Source organism: Callospermophilus lateralis, chromosome 11 (assembly GCF_048772815.1).
Source record: "Callospermophilus lateralis isolate mCalLat2 chromosome 11, mCalLat2.hap1, whole genome shotgun sequence".
Lineage (NCBI taxonomy): Eukaryota > Metazoa > Chordata > Mammalia > Rodentia > Sciuridae > Callospermophilus > Callospermophilus lateralis.
This window is the reverse complement of record NC_135315.1, coordinates 61923219-61947371: the sequence shown is the minus strand read 5'-3', so window position 1 is coordinate 61947371 and position 24153 is coordinate 61923219. Positions and strand designations below refer to the sequence as shown.

At 40.3% G+C, this 24153-nt stretch overlaps 1 pseudogene; it reads left to right on the top strand.

Moving 5' to 3' along the window:
• Positions 1-549: 549 nt before the first annotated feature.
• LOC143410568 (myotubularin-related protein 9-like) overlaps positions 550-24153 on the top strand; it is a 57413-nt pseudogene continuing 33809 nt past the window's right edge.

The following is a 24153-nucleotide window of genomic DNA, read 5'->3' as shown; positions in this document are numbered from 1 at the left end:
AGGAATGCTGGAAACATTCCAACACATTGGAAGGGGTACTGACTTCCTTGATAAGATCCTTAAAACTCACGAAATAAAAGTGAGAATAAGTGTGAAAGCATCAAAGTAAAAGATTCTGTACAGGAGTGAAAACAATTAAGAGTGTAAAAGAGAGCCTACAGAATCAGAGAAAATGTATGTCAGATACCCTTCCAACAGGGTATGAATAATCAGAAATATTATATAAATATTATACACTAACAATCGGAAAACCTTAATGAGCCAAATAAATGGGCAAAAAAAAAAAAATCTAAAGGGAGATTTCTTACAAGAAAAACATCAAATGGCCAACTAACATGATGCTGGGTATTCTGCAGTGGGGGAGCAAATCGAAACCAACTGAGGCCACAGCATCTACTTAACTCACCCTGTGAACTCAGGCCAGACCCTTCCCTCCTTTAGGACATACCTATTCCTGTCCAATCAGGAGGCAGGACCAAGAGTGTCACGGACATTTGTATGGATATGGTGCCTTCACCAGACTCCCATCCAAGCCCACTTCTATTAGTCATGGCACCTCACATTCGCTTTGGGGATCCACTCCTCCCCCCACACCTGTGCAGTGAAGAGAGGCTAATTACACTTTCTGACTCTGGGGAGATGAGACAAAAGGATCTCACATTTGAAGAAGGTTGGCAGAACCAGGTATGTGGTGCGTGGCACTGTTTCCATGCCTGTGCCAATGGTAGCATATACATGCTGGGAACACAAGGCCAGGCTGCACCAAGCAAGGCACACCTGCACCTACCCTGGGAAAACAGTAACCTGGGATTCTGCAGCACCACTCTTTGCAACCCCGCGCAGCCTGGGGAACTATGCAGCAGAAGGCCTATGTGTCCAGAAGGCCTATGTGTCACTTCCTCTCTAACCCTTCACTGGACAAGTGGGAAACTGAGGCTCAGTGTCACATAGGGACTGGCCCAGAAAATAGGACAAGGATAGACTCCAGAAGAAAAGGCAGAGTCCTCACTTCCTAGCTCAGGGCTCAGTCATCTCCCATAGCGTTTCCTTTGGATAAAGAACTTCTGTGATCCTGGGGACTCCTGCCTGCCTTTACCATGTGACAGTATTTTTTACAGCCTCAAAATAGGTACAAAAACAGAGAGGCATACATGTGGAGATCAGAGAGTGGGTTAGAGAAAATGGAGGCCCCAGGAGGTGACATGGAAAAGGAGAAAGAGGCCAGGCATGGTGGTGCATATCTGTAATACCAACAGCTCAGGAGGCTGAGGAAGGAGGATTACAAGTTCAAAGTTAACCTCAGCAACACTGTGACAACCTGCCTCAAAATAAAACACAGAAAACCAGGTTGGTGATGTGGCTTGGGGCTTAAGGGCCCCTTGGATCACTCCCTGAGACCAAAAAACAAAAGAAGAAAGAGGAAAGAGGACTTCCATGGAATAAGGGCAGCCCGTCTCCATGTACCCTGACTGGGACGCAGAGAATGGAAAGGGGGAAAAGACCAGAATTTCATTGTTGGGGGTCCCGAAGGTGCCCAGGGATGTGCTTACTCTCCGTCATCCCAAAGAGAACAAGGTAACAAGGTGGGTGGCTCTGAGAGTTGAGGACATCCCCACTAATCGCATTTCAACCCCCTCAAGATGCAGATGGAGAAAGAAGGCCAGGAAGGAAAATGGCATTTCCAAAGTCATGAGGCGGGAGACTAGCCTGTTTATACCTCTACTCTATGTGACAGTTTACTTGTTTCCATATTTAGCTCTACTTTTGTGCATTATAGACATGTGACAACATGGTTTGTGTCATCTGACACATGCTGGTGACTTTGCTAGCAAGTAGATTCCAGGATGATGCCACTGTGCAGGGAAACACTGGTTAAGCCTCAGAGACGATGACTTGTCCAAAGTCCCATGAGAGGACAGGAGGAGGAGCTGGGTTGAAACCTAGCTGTGTCTCCTCAGAGCTGGGACCCTGGCTGCACCCAGGCCTGTCAAGGGATGTGGCGCCAGTGTTGGGGTTGGCTGTGTACACACATAAAAAGTCATGGGGCTGGAGGAGAGCCAACAGAGGGACAAACATGGGCTTATCTGGAGGATGGGTTAGGCCAGGAACCCCAAGACATGGCTTCCCTTCCTTGGTCATAGAGCCAAACAGAACTTGGAACCAGTAACCAGGCACCCACATTCTAGCAACAGCCTCCTCCCAGCTCATTTGGTGAAATACTTTGAAAGCCAAAACATGTTTGCTTGCTTCCCCTGTGGAGGCCGACCCTTTAGGAGGCCACGCCGCCAGAGTTCCCCCTATGGCTGCACGGCCCCTTCCCCAGACCCAATCCACTGGACACCCCAAAGACAAAATTTTTGGAAACGACTGAGATCTTGTTTCAAATCCTGTTCCCAGTCCCCTGCTGGTGGTACTCCTCCAACTGGCACTCCTGCAAGTTGGAGGAGTACCTTAAGGTCAACACCTCATAGCCCTGGGGAAGGACATCGAGGAGAGACTATCACCGTGAGTAGCCCTGCAGAGCCCCACCACCTTGCTCCTCAGTAGGGGAGAACAGGGACCTGAGGCAGGAATAGGTGGTGGGAGATTGTGAGCCTCGTGTCCTGTCAGGGTCACCCCCAGGACAGGGCTAAAGGTGTGGAATGAAAGTGTCCACGGTACATCCTGGGCACCCAGAGTCATTTCCTGTCCTACAGGGTAGAAGCCTGAGACACAGGGTCTGTATGAGGTCGGGGGAGCAGAAGGTCACATGGGGCAGAAACACCCTGAATGGAGGCCAGCAGGGGCTGGGGCTCCCGGCCAGCTACCAGGCACTGTCTTCCATTCTTTCCACAGTTTACCCTCAACAAGCACTGGAGCTGCAGCTTCAGCTCCAACTCCAAGGGCAGGGACGAGTATCCACAGCCAAGCACCTCTGGGCAGGAGCTGGGCCTCAGGGTGAGTACGGAACAGAAGGGACTCTACTGGCAGGGGACAGAGCAGAATAAAAGTGAATAAGAGCACAGACACCACCAGGAACACCTTCCTGGTAGGGCTGGGAGATGGAGGGGCAGAGTCCCCATGTGAGGAATCTGAGCAACAAATTCTTGCCCATCCTCCCCACCCTCTCTGCCACCCTCATTCTTGGACTCATCCAAGTCACTGTTCCCATATTTGTGACAACAACAGACAGCAACATGGACATTATTTTATTTTTAATTCTCTGATGATTTGTGCTCTGCCACCCAACTGACTATAACTCCTACGCCCAGGTGTCCAGGTGACAATGGCCTGACGGTCCTTCCACACACTCTCCAAATCTTACACAGCATCAGGATTACTAGGGATGAGTTTAGCTGAAACATCACAAGGCTTGTGGAAATCGGTCCATTTCTCTGGTACTTGTGTCTCAAGGAACACACCCCAGACTGTGAAAGCAGGAGCTGGGATCCCAGGACCTCAACACCTTCCAGGGGGACCCAGGTTCCACAGCCATTCAGCCTTTCAGGGCTGTGGGACCTGGACCTCATTCTGTCCTGGAGCCATTTCAACAGCACCACAGAGAATGATGTCCTGGGTGTCCTCACACAGGGACCCTCCTGTCTGGGGTGAGCCTGTTTTCCCATCTCCAGAATGTGGTGTGCTGGTGGGACTCAGGGGATAAGCTCCCAATGCACAGAGCTGCCACCTCTGCTCAGCTAACAAACTGGCCTGAAGCTGCTGTGTTTCTGACTATCCCCTCGGCAATTCCACTGTGAACCCTGCCACCCATTGCTCCGCTGGGGCTCTCCTGTCCCTCTGTTGGACAAGCCCCTATGTGCTTTGGCTATTGCACTGGACTCCATCCCCAGACACTTCTGGTGGGTCAGTTTGGCACTGACTGTTTCTTCAATGTCCCAACCAAGAAAGTGGCTAAAGAGGGGATGATACAAGCACTGGATGTGTGTTCCAGGTGTACTCCCTGGGGGAGCTGGAGGAGATCCTGGATCCCGCCTTCTTGTATGATTCTTTCTCTTTGGCCTCAAACATCTCGAATTCCTCCATCCAAGAGGAGATGGGTCAAATGTTGGGAAGGTAAGCCTTGCCTAGGGTGACAGGGTAACATATAGCTGTGAGTCCTGATACTGGCCCTGTGACTCTCTGAGCTTCCGCCCTCTCCTCTGAACTGTGGGGTGCCAAGATCACTCACCTCATGGTAGGAAAAACCAGGCATCTCATACTGCTGTCTGCCATCCCTCTTGGGTGGTCTACTCCCTCTCTCACTTGCATTTGCCTCACTACACACTTGGTAATGTCCACAGCCAGGTCACTGTCACAGGCCCTGAGGAGGAGGACCAAGGACACCAGGTCCCAGCCTTGACAGAAAACCCTGAGCCCATAGAGGAACAGGCCGAAGGTGAGGAGGACTGAGGTGGGGTTATGAGTATGTCAGAATGGGACAGGGAGGGATAAGCCGAGATACTGCACAGGAACTGGGGCGGGGCAGGAACAATGAGAGGCAGAGCTGTCATTGTCTGTGTGCATTCTGGGAACACTCCCCGGTGTTGGGTTTGTGCGTGGAATTGTATGAAAGGCAGGAGGGAATATTCTGTCCCTGGACCTAACATGGATAGTCTGTGGACTTTTACTCCTCTAGCAGCTCTGGTGCTTGTGGAAGCTCCTGTTCAAGGTCCACCACCTCCACCATCTGATAGAGAACTGGAGCTGGACGAACCTGCAGTGGACCATCAAGGCCAACACCCCCTGCTGGCCCTTCAGTCAGCACTGCATCCTGAGAAAAACCCAGAGCCTCTGTTCTTCTCCCAGATCATTTGTTTATTCATTTTTATTATCTGTGTTTATTATTTTGTTATTTAAAATTAAAGATTTATTTTCATTGTTAAAAGACGCAGTCATTTGTCATCATTATGTGCCTTCTGTAAACTGTGCACTAGTCATCACTATGCAGTTCCAGAAGGTCTTCCGGAATTCGGTATCCATGACCACTGCCTCCCCACTCTACCGCTAGTCCCTAGCAACCCCTTAGCTTCTAGTCCTGTGATATGCTGAGTCTGCATTTTTAAACCAGTGCAGTCTGATTTCTTCTGGGCTGTGTAAAGTTGGAATGGAGTAATTATGTTTCCTTGGAAGGGCAAATGCCATAGAGATCTATGTTTTTTATGTTTTTTATTTTTACTTTTTGTTACTGGGCTTGAGCCCAGGGGCACATTACCACTGAGCTATATCCATGGTCTTTTCCTTTTTCATTTTGAGTCAGCCTCTTGCTTGTTTGCTGTGGCTGCCCTAAACTTAAACCCTTTGCCTCAAAGCAGTGTTATCTGGAAATACTACTACTACTACTACTACTACTACTACTGACTACTACTACTACTACTACTACTACTGACTACTACTACTACTAATGTCCAATGCCTGGAGAAAAGATAAATCTGCTTTGTAGCAGGGAACACATCCAGCAGGCAAAACCAAAAATGTCCAGCTCCCTGTCATTAGAGTTTGAGATTCTCCACACCAGTGCTGAACAAGACAGTATGTGGAGACATCATTTATAGTAATATCAACAAGCCAAGTAGAATAATAAAGCACTTAGAAACATACATACTTGCAGTAGATCGTAAACATAAGATAAAGGAAAAGATACGAAAGTCCAGCTCATCTTGCATTACCAACCCATCACTTGAGAGAGAGCTCCAGGTTCAGAAATAGACCTGTGGCTCCCAGTAGGCACACAGCCTGGACCACCCACTGAGCACCCCTGTTGCACCTGCTCCCATCCCAGAACTGCCCTTTATTTCTCCTAGTATTTTTTCTTTTTTTTTGTATTTTTATTGAAACTAGTTTATTTTAAAATGTAAGACTTTTAAAATGTTCAGCTAATTGGCTTTAAGTGCATTACACTGTCCTGTGTCTGGTACCCACACCTGCTCTCCCTCCTGCTTGTCTCCAGGGAACACCCTCCCTCTGATCTTTCTCTTCTGGCTTTCTCACGTCATTGTAGTTGGACATTTGTGTTTGTCCACACAATATTGGCAGGGACTGTTAATTAATTTTCTTTGAATGGTAAATGCCATAGAGATCCAAGATTTTTAGTTTTTTTTTTGTTTAATTAGTATTAGAAATTGAACCCAGGGGCACTTAGTGAGTGCCTCATCTCCAGTTTTTTTTCTTTATGAGATGGAGTCTCACTAAGTTCCTGAGGAGCTCCCTAGGTTGGGGAAACTGACCTCCAACTTTAAATCCTCCTTCCTCAGCCTCCTAAATCACTGGGATATCGTTATGTGCTACTCATCTAGCAGGTCTAAGTGTATATGTAAAAAGAAAGCTTCTTAGAAAATACTTTGATAACATTTAAGTTGAAAGTATTTTTTTTGTCCGACTCAAGGGTCAGAAGTCATAAAGGAAATGACTGATCCTGATCGAAAAACAAAAAGAACACAGATACTTAGAAAGACAAATTACAACTAGCAAAGTGTTCCTGAAACAACCAGAGACATGAAAAATTGTGCTCTATATATGTAATAAGAATTTAATGCATTCTGCTGTGATACATAAATAAAACTTAAAATAAAATTGAACCCTCCCCCCAAAAAACCTAGACTGATATAAGATTAACATCCCAGGGACACATAAAACTTCATGAGAAAATCATTTTTCTAGGGGGACAAAGAACAAATTCCTGCAATTCAAAAAGGAATCACTACACATAGTAACTGTGAACCTTTGAATGTTGACACACCATGGTCAACACACTTACTACTGAGAGGTTGTTTGTCCCCACTGAATGGGCAGGTTTTAAGGCTGGTGCTGAACAGCCCTGGTGAGAATACAGGAGACAGAGGCCTGGGAAGATCCCTGGGAGATGTGGCCATGGATACTCCTCAGAATCATTTGGGAGCACCCTTCCAAGTCCTTAGCATGTGTCCCTTCCTTCATCCAGCATGTCCAAAGCTAGGTACTTATCCTGCCAGCACTGTTGGAAATGGCCAGAACTGGAGCCTTCAGTAACTTCCATGTAGAGGGGGTGGATGGCCACATCTGCTCCCCACCCTCCAGGAAACGCTGTGGCTGCTCAGGTGGGTCTATCTGTGTCCACAAAGAGAGAAGTCAAGGAAGCTGTTACATGAACACTTTAGTGTGTTCAGGGTGTCTCTACAGAGGATCTCATTTGATAAAGGACACATCAATGATATAAATCTGCAGTAAATGCAAGTGAGAACTGCTGTGGCTTTTCCCCACAGGATTTGGTGCAGGACTAATGATACCAGGAGACAGACTGAGTATTATGGCCTGGCCTCCCACAGCGATTGCTCAATGTGTGGGGTCCATCCCTGGAATAGCACAGAAGGGTGAATTCAGGTTCATAGAAAGGAATTATGGTGGGGCTGTGCTTAGCTTTCTCTTTCCTATCTGAGAAGGAGCATTCTTAATACAACTTGGATGAGCTTTGAATAGGCCAGACTGTAAAGTTACTGTAATATTAGCAAAACCTATAGGTACAGGGCAATATACCTCATTTCCACAGACAGAAAAATCCTTAATTCTGGTAGAATAAATTCAACAGAACATGATTAAATCATACACTAGGACCAAATGAGATTTATCCCAGTTGCAAAAATGTTTCAAAGCACAAAAATAATTCAATGTGGTCAACTGTACTGACAGAATGAAAGATAAAATCATATTATCTCATTAGGTGTAGAACGATGATTCTGAAAAAATTCAACACTCTTTCATGATGGATGGCCTACAAAAATTAGGTAAAAAGGAATGCACCACAGGACAATAAAGGTCACACAGGATCTGCCACATCAAATGTTGTATGTAGTGGCCGAAAAATGGAAAGCTTTTCCTTAAGATCATGACCATGGTGAGGCTGCCCACACTGCAGCAATGTCTGTTCCATGTAGTGCTGAAGACCCCAGACAGAGGAATCTGAGAGGAAAAAGAAACCACAGGAAAACAAACCAGGAAGGAACAAGGAAGGGCCGCCTCTGTTGGCAGAGGACAAGTCCTCTTCATAGAGAATGCCACACTCTTTTCCAATGAAAACTGTTAGAACCAATTAACAGGCTCAGTCAAGGTTCAGGAGACAAAACCCACCTGAGAAAATCAGATGCATTTCTATATCCTTAATAATCATCTATCAAAAAAAAACCCCAAATAGTAATATTCTTTTACAATTGCACCAAAAAGAACAAAATACTTCGGAACAAATTGAGCCAAATGAATTCAAAGAAAGCAAATTTACATGTATCATACAAATTATAAAACACTGATGAGAAAAACTGAAGACATACATGGATATAAAGATATAGTGTGCTTATGGATTAGAAGAATAAAGATAGTTAAGATGTCCAGGCTACCCAAAGCAAGAGATTCAGTGACATTCCTGTCAATCTATCAATGGCAATTTTACTAGATATTGAAAGAAAATCCTTTAATTCATATGACACCACAAAAGGTAATAAATAGACATCTTCTCCTGAGAAAGAAGATCAAAGAAGAGGTATTATAGTAATTATTTTCAAATATATTGTAAGACTCTCATGATCTACTCAGATACTGACATGAAAACTGACACAAAGAAGAGAGTAGAGAATACCACATGAATATGGAACACAAGAGAAAACTCAGATACAAACCCATGCACACATACTCAATCACCAAAAGGCACCAAGAACTGACAATACGGAAGGTAGAGTCTCATCCATGTATGGTGCTGGGAAAGAGGATATTTACATGCAAAGGAATGAAGCTGGACCTGTACAGTACATAAAAGTGAAAAGCTGGATCTTACACAGTACATAAAAGTGAACTAGAAATGGATTAAAGGCACAGAGGCAAATCCACATTCAAAAGAGCTGGCTGCAACATTAAGCTAAGAAAATGGCAAACAGTTCATTCAACACAGGACATGAGTTTCTCAGGGCCTCTAGGGTCCTCTTCCACGCTCGAAGGCAAGAGAGCACCAGGAACCCCTCTATTTATTAGGAAAAGACATTCGATGGAATATTCCAACCAAATAAGGTAGAGGATAGAATTTCAGAAGCGGGGTTGCCCAATCCCTTTGGGTAATGCTCAAGCCCAGAGCTGAAGCACTTCCCTGCAGAGCGAAGGTAAGGCCCACTTTGCTTCGCACAGTGTGTGGCTTGCGATGCCAGTTCAATACTTCATTACTCAAGGCTGAGGGGATGTCCTTTGCTCCTGCGCAGGGTGGTCCCCGACACTGAGATTTCATACTACCACAGCCAGAATGGCAATTATCAAGAATATAAATAAGGATAATTGTTGAGGATGTGGGAGAAAAAGTATGTTAATACTTTGTTGATGGCACTGCAAACTAGTACTACCAATTTGGAAAGCAGTGTAGAGATGACTCTAAATGGAACCACATATGGTCCAGCTCTCCCACTTCTTGGTAATTATGTAAAAATCCAAAATCAGTATTCTATAGCACAATAGCCAAGTTATGAAACCAGCCTAGGTGCTGACCAATAGGATGAATGGATTAAGAACATGTGATATATATACACACATAATGGAGTTCTACTCAGCCATAAAGAAAAATGAAATTATTTCATTTGCTGGTAAATCAATGGAACTGGAGAACATCATGCCAAGTTATATAAGTCAGACTCAGAAAGCAAGGATCAAATGCCTTCTCTCATAAATGTAAGATAGGGAGACAAAAAGGAATAAAGTTGGGGGATCTTCCAAAAATAGAAGGGACAGGAGTAGAAATAGGAAATAAAGGGTGAGGGAGGCAAGAGGCAAAGGGGAAGAATTTGGGGAATAAAGTTGATCAAATTATACTATGTGCATGTGTGAATATATCACAATGCAGTCCTGCTGCAGTCTGGCTGGGCACAATTCAGGAGCCACTTGTCAAAAGAAACTAACTTTATTTTTAGAACCACACAAGCCAAACAAAACAGCTCCTCAGGAAAAAACCCTCAGAGCCCAACTGCCACCAGCGGCTTCCCACAAGCCACACTCCCCAACCACCAGCCTCCACACCTCCCACAATCCTCATCCTCTTGAGGCCGATTGGCTGGGTCGCATGGGCGGAGCCAAAAAATCCCCCAATGAGCAGCTCCGTGGCCTGAAAGGGCAGGGAAACAGCCCAATGAGCTTCACTGCAGAAGAGCCAATCAGCTAGATGTTGCTGGGGCCGCTGTGAGCCAATCATCAGCTGGCAGTCTAAAAGTTTGCTGGGGCCCCTTCAGCTCATCAGCTGGCAATCTGAAAGTTTGCTGGGGCCCCTTCAGCTCAACAGCTGGCAGTCTGAAAGTTTGCTGGGGCCCCTTCGGCTGTGGCTCTCAACACAGTCCAATTTTATATGTACCTATAATGCATCAATTAAAAGAAAATCAATGAGAGACTGGGAAGATGGTAGAAGGGAGCGAGACAGCAATTCCCAATCTCCTCACCACACAGAAAGGAGGCAGTGAAGGAAAATCAGATTTGAGAGATGAGTGACAAAGGTTCAAAGACTCAGGATTACCAAGTCTTAGGTCTGGAAATACTGGATACCACAGTAGAAAATCAGCACACGTTTCCCTGATCTGGAACCCAGGCTAGGATAGAGGAAGGGGTGAGGGGCAATAGAAAGAAAGACAGAAAGGGAGTAGAAATTTACTTAAACTCACCCACTAAAAACATTTGGAAAGGTAGATAAAAATTTAAGTGTGATGGGAACAGCAGGGCTCTTACAACAGATCAAAGGTTAAAACCAAATTGTGAAAGGAAAGCTGAGCCAGGGGTTCACAGCCATCTCATGACAGGACATCTTCCTATGTCCGGACAGCTGCAAATGAAACCAGAGGGAAGTCCCCTGGAGTGGGACCTCATAGGAATAGAGCCAGAAAGAAGTTCTAGAGGAACCACTAGTAGCCCCCAAATCACTGAAACTCCCTCCCCCAGAAAAGGGGGGTTGGGCTGAGTGGACTTCGCTGGGAAGTGTGCTTAGTCCACCCACCACTCTGCAACCCAGGCAAAGGCAGAGAAAAAAAGAACAAAACAGCAACAAGAACAAGAAAACTCTGTAGCAGTATTCGCTGACCCAGATAGTGACAAAGCAGCAAAGCAACTGTGGCCCTGAGCAGAGGAAAATGGATCCCTGAGGACCACAACAGCACCAATCACTGACATAGAGGGGAAGCTCTGTGAGAAGTATAGAGTCTGTCCTCTCAATTGTGGGGCCAAACCAGAGGGAAGCTCCCTGAGATTCCAGTGACATAAGAGATCTGGTTGCCAGGTGGTGGAAGCTATGGCAGAAGGCTGCTAGGACAAGTTCCCTGAATATCCCAGGAAACTTAAGCAGTAGGCACCTGCAAACATAGCCAGAGGGAGATTAGTTAAGGTGGAAAATTGCATGATCTAAGAAAACAGGGAAAGTCTGCTCCCCACCTGGCCTGGCTCCCAGCCTGACCAGTGATCACAACTGTGAAGGAGAGGGCATTGTTTAGTCACTGGCTGGACCTTGTATCAGTCAGAGTCAACACAGGGAATCAGTGCCCTCCTTTATACCTGGAAACTAGAATCCAGATGAACCACCTGAGTCCCTTTACTTCAGTAACCCAGAGGGCAGCACTGGCCAGGGGCACCTGCAGAAAATCCACATTCATGAAAAGGATCCTGTGTTGGGGAGCGGTAGATGGTGACCCACAGCAATCACTGGGACACTCCAGCCTGCCTCCTGAATTTCTGCACACAATAGAAACAACTAAACACAACACTGCACCCTCTGAGCAGTCAGCTTCAGACCCCGGAGCAGATAAACCAGAACTGGCCAGTGGGAGGTTCACAGCAAACAGGGAAGTGGCTCTGTGCCCCAGCAACGATGGAGGGACCCACAGCCAAAGAAGGATGCACATCTTTCATTTGGGTCTAAACCCCAATGAAACCCAAACCGAGATCCAACAAGTATTTTCTTTACCTTGGCATGATTTACTATAAATAACTCTAATTTCAACCTGGAACATATAAATAATGTCAATTGAGTGACCTTTTGTGGTCCCACTGAATTAAAGTGTTTTCTTTCTATATCAACTAAAAATGCCATTGATAGTGACAGGAATGTCAATGAATCATAATGAATTATAGTGAGCCACTTCAATTATCGTGGTTACATTAATAGCCAAGATTGTACCTCCCACACATTTGAATATATTTAATCTAACGGTTTAACTGAAATAGATCTTCCTGTTCTTGTTTTCCTAGCTCTAGTTTGTACTTGGCCCTCTCACCTCTATATTCATCCTCTTGTGTTATCTGCCTCTATTTCAAATACCCATCATCCACTCCTCCTTTCTATCTCGGTATAGATTTTCCTTCCTTCCTTCCTTCCTTCCTTCCTTCCTTTTCTCCCCCCTCCTTCCCTTTCATCTCCTTCCTTCTTTTCTTCTCCTTTCTTCTTTTCTGTCTTTCTCCCTTTCCTTTTGTGCCCAATCTTTCCTCCTCCCCACTTTTAGCCCTCATTTAAGGTTATAGCAATTTTAGTAAATTGAAGAACTAATTTTGACCTATTCCAGAGCTTCACTACAGCTTAGACCTGGATTTGAGGAGCTGTGGACAACAATGTCAACAAGTCTGTGTTTCTCATAAGGCTGAATAGCAGGAGGCTTGGTTCTGAGTGGTTATAGTAGACAGGGTTCAGTGGCATTTCTCACAGTGGTGCTGATATTGGGATCAACAAAAGTCACACATTGATGTGAAGTATCAGTATCTGGATATTCACCCAACCCAGGGCTCTTAAGAGAAAGAAACTTTTACAGTAGTTCCTATTTTTAAAATGACAATGATCCCAATATATAGATGAGTAGACATAAAAACAATATGAAAAAGCAAGGGAACAAACCATCTTAAAGGCCCACAATGCTTTAACAACTGATCCCGTCAACACTGCAGTGGATAAAATGTCAGAAGAATTTAGAAAGTTCACAGTTAAAACGTTCTATGAGCTAAAAGAAGATGTAAGAAGGGAAATTAAAGAAAAAATACAGGAAGTAAAAAATCATTTCAATAAAACAATAGAGGTTTTAAAAAAGACCTGAATGGAAATCCTGGAAAGACTCAATCAGCCAAATCAAAAATTCAATGGAAAACATTACCAATAAAGAAGACCACTGTGAAGACAGATTTTGAGGCCTCAAAGACAAAGTAAATAAATCTTGAAAACAAAGTTGACCATGAAGAAAGGATGTTCAGAGACCATGACCAGAATATTCAAGATACCTAGGATCACATCAAGAGGTCAAAGTTAAGAATTATTGGGGTAGATGAAGGCTCTGAAACAAAAGCTAATGGGATGCAGTCTTTTCAATGAAATAATACTAGAATATTTTTCCAAACTTTGAGAATGAGAGAGAAATTCAAACACAAGAATTTGTTTTTAGGACTCAAAAATTTAAAAATCACAATAGATCCACTCCAAGACACATTATAATGAAAATGCCTAACATATAGAATAAGGATAAAATTTGAAAAGCTACCAGAGAAAAATACTGGTCACACAGAGAGGTAAATTGTTATGGTTTAGATGTGAGGTGTCCCCCAGAAGCTCATATGTCAGACAATGCAAGAAGGTTCAGAGAGGGAAATGTTTGGCTGTGAGAGTCTTCACCCAATCAGTGAATTAAACCCCCTGATGGGATTAACTGAGTGGTAACTGGAGGCAGATGTTGTGTGGCTGGAGGGCGTGGGTCATGGGGGCATGGCTTTGGGGTATATATTTTGTATCTAGTGAGTGGAGTCTCTGATTCCTGATCGTCATGTGAACCACTTCCCTCTGCCTCACTCTTCTGCCATGATGTTCTGCCTTACTTCAAGACTCAAGGAATGGAGCTGGCCTTCTGTAGACTAAGAACTCTGAAATGTGAGCCCCCAAACAAACTTTTCCTCTTCTACAACTGTGCTGATCAGATCTTTCAGTCACAGCAGCAGAAATGAGCTGATAAACATATAAACCAATCTGGATTTCCACTGGTTTCTCGAACCAGACCTGAAAAGCCAGAAGGGATTGCAATAATATATATCCATCTCTGAAAAACAATGGATGCCAACCAAGAACATTATACCCAGCAAAACTAAGCTTCAGAATTGAAGGTAAAATAAAAACCTTTCACTGTAAACAGAAGCTAAAAGAATCCATAACCAGAAAGCCTGTTCTACAAAACATACTCAATGAAATAGCTCATGAGAAGAATGAAAAATAAAAATGAAAACCATTTGAGGGAGAATTACACTAGAAGAATGGTCAATTAAAGGAGAATAAAGTCTAACTTAAACATTAGAAATAAATCATAATGGCAGGAAAAAAATCATCTCTGTACTAACATTAAATGTAAAGGTCTAAACTCTTTAATCACAAGATATATGTTGGCAGATTGGATTAAAAATAAGATCCTAAAAAATTCTATTGTAGGAGACTCACCTCAAAGGTGACTAAACAATACACCTAAACAATCAGGAGTAACCATTCTCATATTGGATGAAGTGGACCTTGAGCAAAAACTAATCAGAAGAGACATGGAAGGTTACTTCATGTTGCATAAAGGAATTATACAACACCAAGATATAATGATTGTAAATATTTGAGTCCCAAACAATGGAGCATTTATGTACATAAAACAAATCCTTCTCAATATTAAGAATCAAACTGACCACAATATAATAATATTCAGTGACTTTAAAATTCCTCTCTCAGCACTGGATAGATCAGCCAGACATAAAATAAAGATTCTACAGAACTAAAAAATGCAGTTAATAATATGGAACTCACAGACATTTATAGAATACTTCATTCATCAACAACCGAATTCACTTTCTCATCAGCAGTGTATGGAATATTTTCTAATACAGATAATATTTTGGGTCACAAAGCAAATCTTAGCAAATACAAAGAAAAATGCATGCTATTAGATAATAATGGAATTAAATTAGAAATCAATGATAAGATTAAAAAAACAGAAACCACTCTAATACCTGGAGCTTAAATAACACAATTTTAAATGATGAATGGATAGCAGAAGAAATCAGGGGAGAAATAAAAAGTTCTTTCAAGTAAATGAGAATAGTGATACAACATATTAAAATCTATGGGACTGTATGAATATATTCTGAAAGTTTATATGTCAAAGGAATAGAAAAACACCAAATAAATAATCTACCATTACATCTCAAGGCCCTAGAATAAAAAAGAACCAATACCCAAATCAGTAGAATACAGGAAGTAATTAAAATCAGAGCCGAAATCAATGACACCGAGGGAAAAAAAAAGCAAAAGATCAATGAAACAAAGAGTTGGTTTTTTGAAAGGATAAACAAAATTGATAAACCAAAAAAGTCAAAAGAAAGACAGAAAGCACTCAGGTTAACAAAATTCAAGATGAAAAAGGAAATATCACCAGATACTACTGAAAGAACTAATGCCAATCTTTCTCAAATTATTCCTTGATATAAGAAAGGAGGGAACACTGCCAATTCATTCTATGAAGCCATTATTACCCTGATATCATAACCAGAACGAGACATATCAAGGAAAGAAAACTTCATGGCAATATCCATGATGAACACAGATGCAAAAACTATAAAATATTGGCAAACCACATGTAAAATGACATTAAAAAAGATAGTGCACCATGATCAAGTGGGTTTCATCCCAGGGACGCAAGGTTAGTTCAATACACAGAAAGAAATAAATGTAATTCATACATAAACAGACTTCAGGACAAGAATCACACGATTACTTCAAAAGATGCAGAAAACATTTGACAAAACACAGCACCCATTCATGTTTAAAATACTAGAAAAATTAGGGATTTTAACTTTGTCATATACAGCCTCAACATTGTAAAGGCTATATATGACAAACCAAAGGCCAATGTCATTCTGAAGTGAGAAAAACTGGAAGCATTTCCTCTAAAATCAGGAAGAAGACAAGGATGCCCACTTTTACGACTCCTATTCAACATATTCTAGCAAGAGTAGGAAATTAAAGGAATATGAATGGGAAAAGAAGAGCTCAATTATCTCTGCTGATGACATGCTCATATATTTAGAAGACCCAAAAATTCTCTACTAGAAGACTTCTAGATCTCATCAAAGAATTCTGGAAAGTAGCAGGATGCACTATCAACATTGATACCTCAATCATATTCCTGTACTCCAGTAATGAATCTGCTGAAAAAGAAATTAGGAAAACTATCCTATTTATAATAACCTTTAAAAATAAAACAAAATATTTGGGAATCAATCTAATAAAAGAAAGAGGTGAAAGATGTCTATAATGACAATTAGAGCACAATAAAGAAATAGAGGAAGACCTCAGCTGATGGAAAGACCTCCCATGTTTTTGGATAGGCAGAATCAATATTGTCAAAATGGCTATTTTGACAATCAATATTCTCAAAAGTGCTACACAAATTCAACACAATCCCTATCGAAATTCCAAGATTCACAGAACTAGAAAAAGCAGTTCTGAAATTCATTAAGAAAACCAAGAGACCCACAACAGCCAAAGCAATCCTTAACAAGAAAAGTGACACAGGAAACATCACAGTAACAGATCTCAAATTAGACTACAGAGCTACAATAACAAAAATAGCACAGGTCTGGCATCAAAACAGCATGCAAATCAATGAAACAGAATAGAAGACACAGAGACAAGTCCATATAAATATGGTTATCTGATACTAAACTGGGTGCCAAAAACATGTTAAAGAAAAGATATCCTTTTTAACAAACGGTGTTAGGAAAACTGAAAATCCATAAGTAGAAGAATAAAAAAATGAAATTTATTTATTTGTAAATAAATAAATTTATGCTCTATCTCTTACCCTGCACAAAAGTCAACTTAAGACCTAGGAATTAGATCAGAAATGCTGCAACTTCTAGAAGAAAATGTAGCCCCAATTCTCCAACATGTTGGCTCAGGAACTCATGTCCTTAAAAAGACTCCTGAAGGGCAAAAAATAAAATAAAAAAATCAGTAAATGGGATGGCATCAAATTAAAAGGCTTCTGCACAGGAAGACAGAAGCTACAGAATGGCAGAACTTTGCCAACTACCCCTCAGACAGGCATTAATAGCCAGAACACACAAAGAAATTTTAAATGTTAACATAAAAAAACCCACAAATAGCTCAGTCAATAAATAGGCAAAAGAACTAAATAGACACCTCTCAAAAGAAATACAAGGGTCAACAAATATATGAAAGAGTTTTGACATCTTGTCCAAAGTTTTAACAAGCAATTATGGAAATGCAAATCAAAACTACATTTAGGGGCTGGGGTTGTAGCTCAGTGGTACAGCACTTGCCTAGCACGTGTGTGGCACTGGGCTTGATCTTCGGCAACACATAAAAATAAATAAGTAACATAAAGGTATTGTGTCCATCTATAACAAAAATAATATTTAAATATGTTTTTAAAAACCTACATTGAACCAGGCGTACACACCTGTAATCCCAGAGGCTTGGAAGGCTAAGTTGATAGCCTCAGCAACTTAGTGAGTCTCTAAGCAACTTAGTGAGACCCTGTGTCAAAATAAAAAGGGCTGAGGATGTGGTTCAGTGGTTAAAGGGCCCTGGGATCAAACCCTAGTACCAAAACATAAAATTAAAAAAGCTACTATATTGAGATTTTATCTCAGGCATGTATCAAAAATGTAAATAATAAGTGATACATGCCTGTAATCTGAGGGGCTAGATAGGCTAAGGCAAGATGATCTCAAGTCCAAGGCCAGCCTTAGCAACTTAGCAATCTTTGGACAGCAGTTTGGATTCCTTAAAAAAAGAAATGAAATATGACCCAGCTTTCCCACTCCTGGATATATAACCAAAATCTTTTAAAATTAGCATACTCCAGTGATGCATCCATATCAAGGTTTACAATAGCACAAAAAATTTACATTAGCCAAGCTATAGAAACAATCTAGGTATGCTTCCACAGATGAATGGATAAGAATCGATAAGAAAAATGTATACACACACACACACACAAACACAGACACACACACACACAAACACAGACACACACACACATACAATGGAGTATTACCAAGTCATAAAGAAGAATGACATGGCATTTGCTAGTAAATAGATGAAACTGGAGAATAATCATATTAGGCAAAATAACCTAGTCCCCAAAGTCAAAGTTTTAATGTTTTCTCTGATATGCAGAAGCTAATTCAAAAAAAGTGAGGGAGATGAAAGAAAATTGAGAGAGAAAGGAAAAAAATGGGAGGGGAAATTTCATTAAAATAGAGGAAAGATAAACAGAGTAGAGGAAGGCCACTGAGAAGTTTCGAGCAGCAAACCCCCACATCAATACAGAAAAAGATTTCCAAAAGCTAATGTTGCACATCAGGGAACTGGAAAAAGAAGGACAAAATAAGCCCAGAGTTAATTAAAGGAAGGGAATAATAAATATCAGAGCAGAAATAAACAGGAACTATAGAAAAACCAGAAAAGATCAACAAAACTAAGAGCAAATCAGCAAATACTTAGCTAAAGGAAAAAAAGGAAGACTCAAATAAATATAGTCAGAACTGACACCACAGAAAACTGAGGATCCTAAGAGACTACTTCGGAGAGAACACTACCATATGGCAGCAAGCTGGATAATCTAGAAAATAGGGATATATATATACCTCATTGCATGCAATCTACCAAGATGGAATTATGAAGAAATGGAAAACCTTAGCCCAACAGTGAGGAAACATGCTGAATTATCAGTGAAGAGTCTCCTAGGAAAGAACAACTCAGGACTTTATGAAGTCTATGCTGAATCTGTCAATCCTTTAAAGAATTAAGGCCAGGGGCAGTAGCTCAATGGTAAAGTGTTTTCCTTAAATGCCTAAGGCCTAGGTTCAATTCCTAGGTCTGTACAAAATTGAAAATATAACACAGAGCATCAATTCTTTTCAACCTCTTTCAAAAAACTGAAGAAGAGGAAATCCTTATAAGCTCATCTTATGAGGACAAAACTATGCTATTTTTTTCACAGATGGTTATTTAATTAAATTTTGAACATTTTGAGAAAATTACTTTACATGCAGTTGTAAGAAAAAATACACAATGATCCTGTCTCTCCTTTTCCTGGTTCTCCCCAAGGGGAACACCTCACAAAATTATGGTACAATATCATAACCAGGATACAGAACATTTCTGCTCCACATTTCTCATATTGTCCTTTTACAACTATAACCATTTCTCTTCCACCTTTACTGATCTCCATTTCTGTCATCTAGTCATTCCAACAAATGTAAAAACGAAATCAGTTATGCAACATTTTGGCTTTTTTGACTCAGTATAATGCCCTCGGGATACATCTCTGCAGTCATTAATTTTTAGTGCTGGGTAGTATTTTGTGATATGGATGTCTTGTGTATTCACCTGTTGAAACACCTATGAATTGCTTCTAGTTTATGATTATTACAAATAAAGCTGCCAAGAACATTCAAGAACAGATTTTTGTGGGAACATAAACTTCATTTCTCTGGAACAAGTGTCAGAAATATACCTGCTGGGATGTATGCTGGTGAGGGTTAGTTTGCTTTACTTTCACCCAGATAGCCCATTTGTTTTAGAAAGGAAACTTGATTTTGACAATAAATATTAAATATCACATAATAATGGAATGTCATTCTGTTGACTTCTTTTTAAATTATCAACACTTAATATGTTACATATGCTCAATCAAATGTCGCTATCAAAAGAGTTGTTTAATGCATATGGTCCCAGATTATGATGGTTCATTTTAGGAATTTTCAACTTTCTGTGGTTGTTTTTGAAATCATATTACAACTAATAATGAAAAATAAAGAGGCAGATCCCTCTCTTCATATATAATCACACTGAAAGGGAATGATGCAAGGATAGTCCAAAGATCCTCATCTTTCCCTTTGATATCACTGGCACGTGTCCTCATTTTATGAAATAAACACATAGAAAATAAGCCCAGAAACAATAGAATAAAAAAATAAAATGTTACCTATACTATTAACTAAGAAAACCATAACTTCAACATTCAGGCTATATAAAGAAGCCTTCATGAGGAACCACTCCCAACTCTTAAACATTTGCACTCATTTCTTTTTTACATTTTATTTTTTCTTTTTAGGTATACATGACAGTAGAGTATATTTTGACATATTTATACAAACATGAAGTACAGAGGACAGAACTATTCTGGTACCATAGCCACAAAGAGACACTACAAAAACAAACAAAAAACTATAGTTTTTTATACTGTAGACCAATATCCTTGATGAATACACAGGCATAATTTCTCAACACAATACTAGCAAACCTAATCCAATAGCACATCCAAGAGATCATCTACCACCATCAAATGAGATCCATCCCAAGGAGGCAATGATGGTTTTACGTATATAGATACATAAAGGTGATACACCACAATCACAGAATCAATAAAACTTTAACACCACTTAAATCATAGAAAACCCATTTGATTACAGTCTACATCCCTTCATAATGAAAACCCTCACAAAAGTAGATAATAGGAAGAATGTGCTTCAACCCAATAAAGGCAATAGATGATAAGCCCAAAGTGACAGCACTCTGCACACTGACTGGAGAAGAGCCAAAATCATTTCCTGTAAGATCAGGAGAAGAAAATAGCACTCTTATTCAATATACTATTGGAAGTACTGGCCATAGAAAAAAGAGGTCAGACAAAAATGTAAGGGCGTTCAAATAGGAAGGAAGGAGGTTAAAATATCCCTCTTTGCAGAATAAAAATTTTTATATACGTAAAACTCCCCTCATTATAAACATCTGCAGCCCCTGATTTCCACGTCTCCTGGCTTCTCAAGGATCCCATCAAGCTGGCTGCAGATGGAAGTAATGGGAGCAGGTTCTCAAAAGACTAACTTCTGTGGGAAGGAAAGACAAGACCCCAATGTTACTAAAACCCAACAAATCAACCACAAAGCATAGAGGTCAGAAGAAGTGGAGAACTTTCAACATAATGAAAATAACAGCAACGATTAGGTAGCATAGTTGCCAAGGTACCAAGCTGTTATGAATGTGAATAATGTGCTGATACAAAACCCAAACACTCAGGATCAACTCTAAAACTGCAGAGCTTTCCCGATCAAGTCTGTGTTCCATGACTTGATCCCATGTGTGGGTTGAAGTCTGGGCTCTCAGCTTAGCTCTGCTGGACTATATGTCTGGTTTCGTCCCAATCCCATGCTGTCTTGATATCCTAGCTTTTCATAGTTGAAATCAGCAAGTGTGATGCCTTGGAATTGTGTTCTCAACTTCCTTTGGGGTGTTACTTTCATATCCTGCAATTTTACTGAAAGTATTAGTTCTAACGTCTTTTTTGTGTAAAGTCTTCAACGTCTTCTACATATGTGATATGTCCTCTGTGAAGGGAGATATTTTATTTCTTCCATTCCAATTAGGATGCATTTATTTCATTTTCTTGCCTTATGTTTCTGGCCAGAACTTTTGATATTATATTGAATGGAAGGGGAAAGCATGCATCCTGAACTTGTTGGCATTTTTTTCCAAACAAACAAGCTTTCAAGCTGTCACCAAGAAACATGATGTTAGCTGTGAATTTTCATGTAATATCTTGGTTGAGGTAGTTTCCTTCTAGTCCAATTTTGTTAACTGTTATTCTTTTGCCTTCATAAAATGGTGCTGAATCTTTTTAGATACTTCTTCTGCTTTAGCAGAGATGATCATATTCCCCCTCTACTTCAGTCTGCTAATGTGGTATACTGATGGATGGTCACATATTGAACTGCACTTGCTGGTTCTGTGAGCATTCTGCGCCAGGATTCATAAAGGATAATGATCTAGAATTTTCTTCTCCTGTCAAGTCTGTGTCTGGCTTTGGTACCCAGTTATTGCTGGCCTCCCAGAATGCATAAGGTGTGTTCTCACTTCTTTGCATTTTGGAAAAGCTAGAAAAAGAAAGCTGGCAATGCTTATTTAAACATTTGATAGACTTCTCTAGTGAAATCATCTATTTCAGAACCATCCATCTGGCTCATTTTTGGTGTTCTGACTGAGAACTTTTCATTGGAAAGTTGTTTTGGATCACTGATTTAATTTCCTTGTGAGTTTTATGTGTATTCTAATTTTTGAGGATTTCTCAAGATTTAGTCTTTAGAAAGTGGTGTGTTTCTTGGAATTTCACATTTACTACCAGTCATTCAATTTTTTGGCATATACTTTTTCAGAGTTTTCTCTAATGATACATGTTTTTGATTCAGGGTCTCACTATGTTGAACATGATGACATTAAACTCCTGGGCTCAAGTGATCTGTCTTAGATTCCTGAGTATCTACGACTAGAACCATCCCCACTGTGCACAGCTAAATGTTTTATGAATGTAAAATAGATAGTAATATTCTTACTTTCATTCTGATTTTAGTAATTTGAGTTTTCCTTTTTTTATACATCCAGATAAAGGACTTTCAATTTTGTTGATCTTTTTGAAAAACCAATTTTGGTGCACTGGATTTGGAAGTTGCTTCATTTATATGCATACTCACTATGCACATAAGAGACATGAGATTTTAAAAATATTAGGCTCTAACAAAATTCTACTATGAAATTTGGCAGAATATTAACAGATTGATTTGTTCTTATATGTCATCATAAAAAATGGAATAGCAAATCATAGCATGGAATCTTCAAAATATAAACCAAAGCCCTTTGTAAACATTTATGGGCTAGAGATTGTGGTACTATAGCTACACATTGAAATGGAATAAATTATCAATTACTTTAAATCTGCTCTCCAGGTATGCTTTGAAATGAATGACTCAATATATATTTTTTGGATTTCTTCTTTCACATCATTTGTTGACATTTTAACAATTCCTGATGAAAAGGTTAAAAGCACAATGCACAATGGAGCAAGCAGTGCTTCCACAGAAAAAGGAAAGTTCCTTTTCTCTTTGAGATGCAGGGTGAGATTTTTGTCTACTATAAAATTTGTTGTGCCTATGTGGTCATGACAACAGGCCACAACTTCTGGGCCCTAAGATAGAGCCCAAATTTCACTGTCTTGCTATTGAACCCACTAAGAAAAAGCACAAAAGGGGCTTTGATGTGTAATAAAAATTTCATTGAATGTTGGAGTTCACACTTTTTTTCCTAGAGAGGATGATTTGCATGAATCTGAAATAAATTATATGCATTTGCAAATTAGCTTTATCTTTATTCAAATAATATAGTTTTTAAAAACTAATGTGTTTGACCTTTATTACGCTGGATCAACTTTCCACAAATTTCATATTCATTTACTTGTTAATTTAATTTGTAGTCATTCCCTAAGAGTGCCCTGGAAATGCTGGGTTACAATGTAGTTAAAAATGAAAATGGGAACACCAGGTGCGGTGGTACATACCTGTAATCCCAGAAGCTCAGGAGGCTGAGGCAGGAGGATGGAGAGTTTGAGCCAGCCTCAGCAAAACAGAGATGCTAAGTTACTCAGTGAGACCCTGACTCTGAATAAAATACAAAATAGGGCTGGGGAAGTGGCTCAGGGGTTGAATAGCCCTGAGTTTAATTCCCATTACCCACTTCCCCCCCAAAAATCATAAAAATGAGAAAAGGTACTTGTTAATGGTTATTTAGTATTTGGCTTCTAACATATTTTGATTCTCATTATTTAATAACGTGCAATGATCTATATATTCATGTCCTCTAACATTAAGCATTATCTCATTTCTATGTATTATAAAGAATTTTAATTTACCTTGCTCTCATTTCTTTATGGGGATGTAATATGTTGTTTTAATTTTTTTTTATTCTAAATAGTTACACATAACGGTAGAATGCATTTTGACACATCATACATAGAAGGACTAAAACTTCTTATTCCTCTGGTTGTACCTGACCAGAGTTACACTAGACATGTACTCATATATGCACATAGGGTAATAATGTTGCTGTTTTTAATAGACTTCATTTGTTGAAGAAGTTGTAGGTACACAAAAAAATTGGGGAGAGATTTCCCATATATCTCCTGGATACCATAGGTTCCTGGTTATCAACATTCCCCCACTAGAGTGATATATTTTTTACAATGGATAAGCACACATTGACTATTTTTTATCATCCAATGCATATGCATATATAATATATATATATATATATATATATATATATATATATATATATAT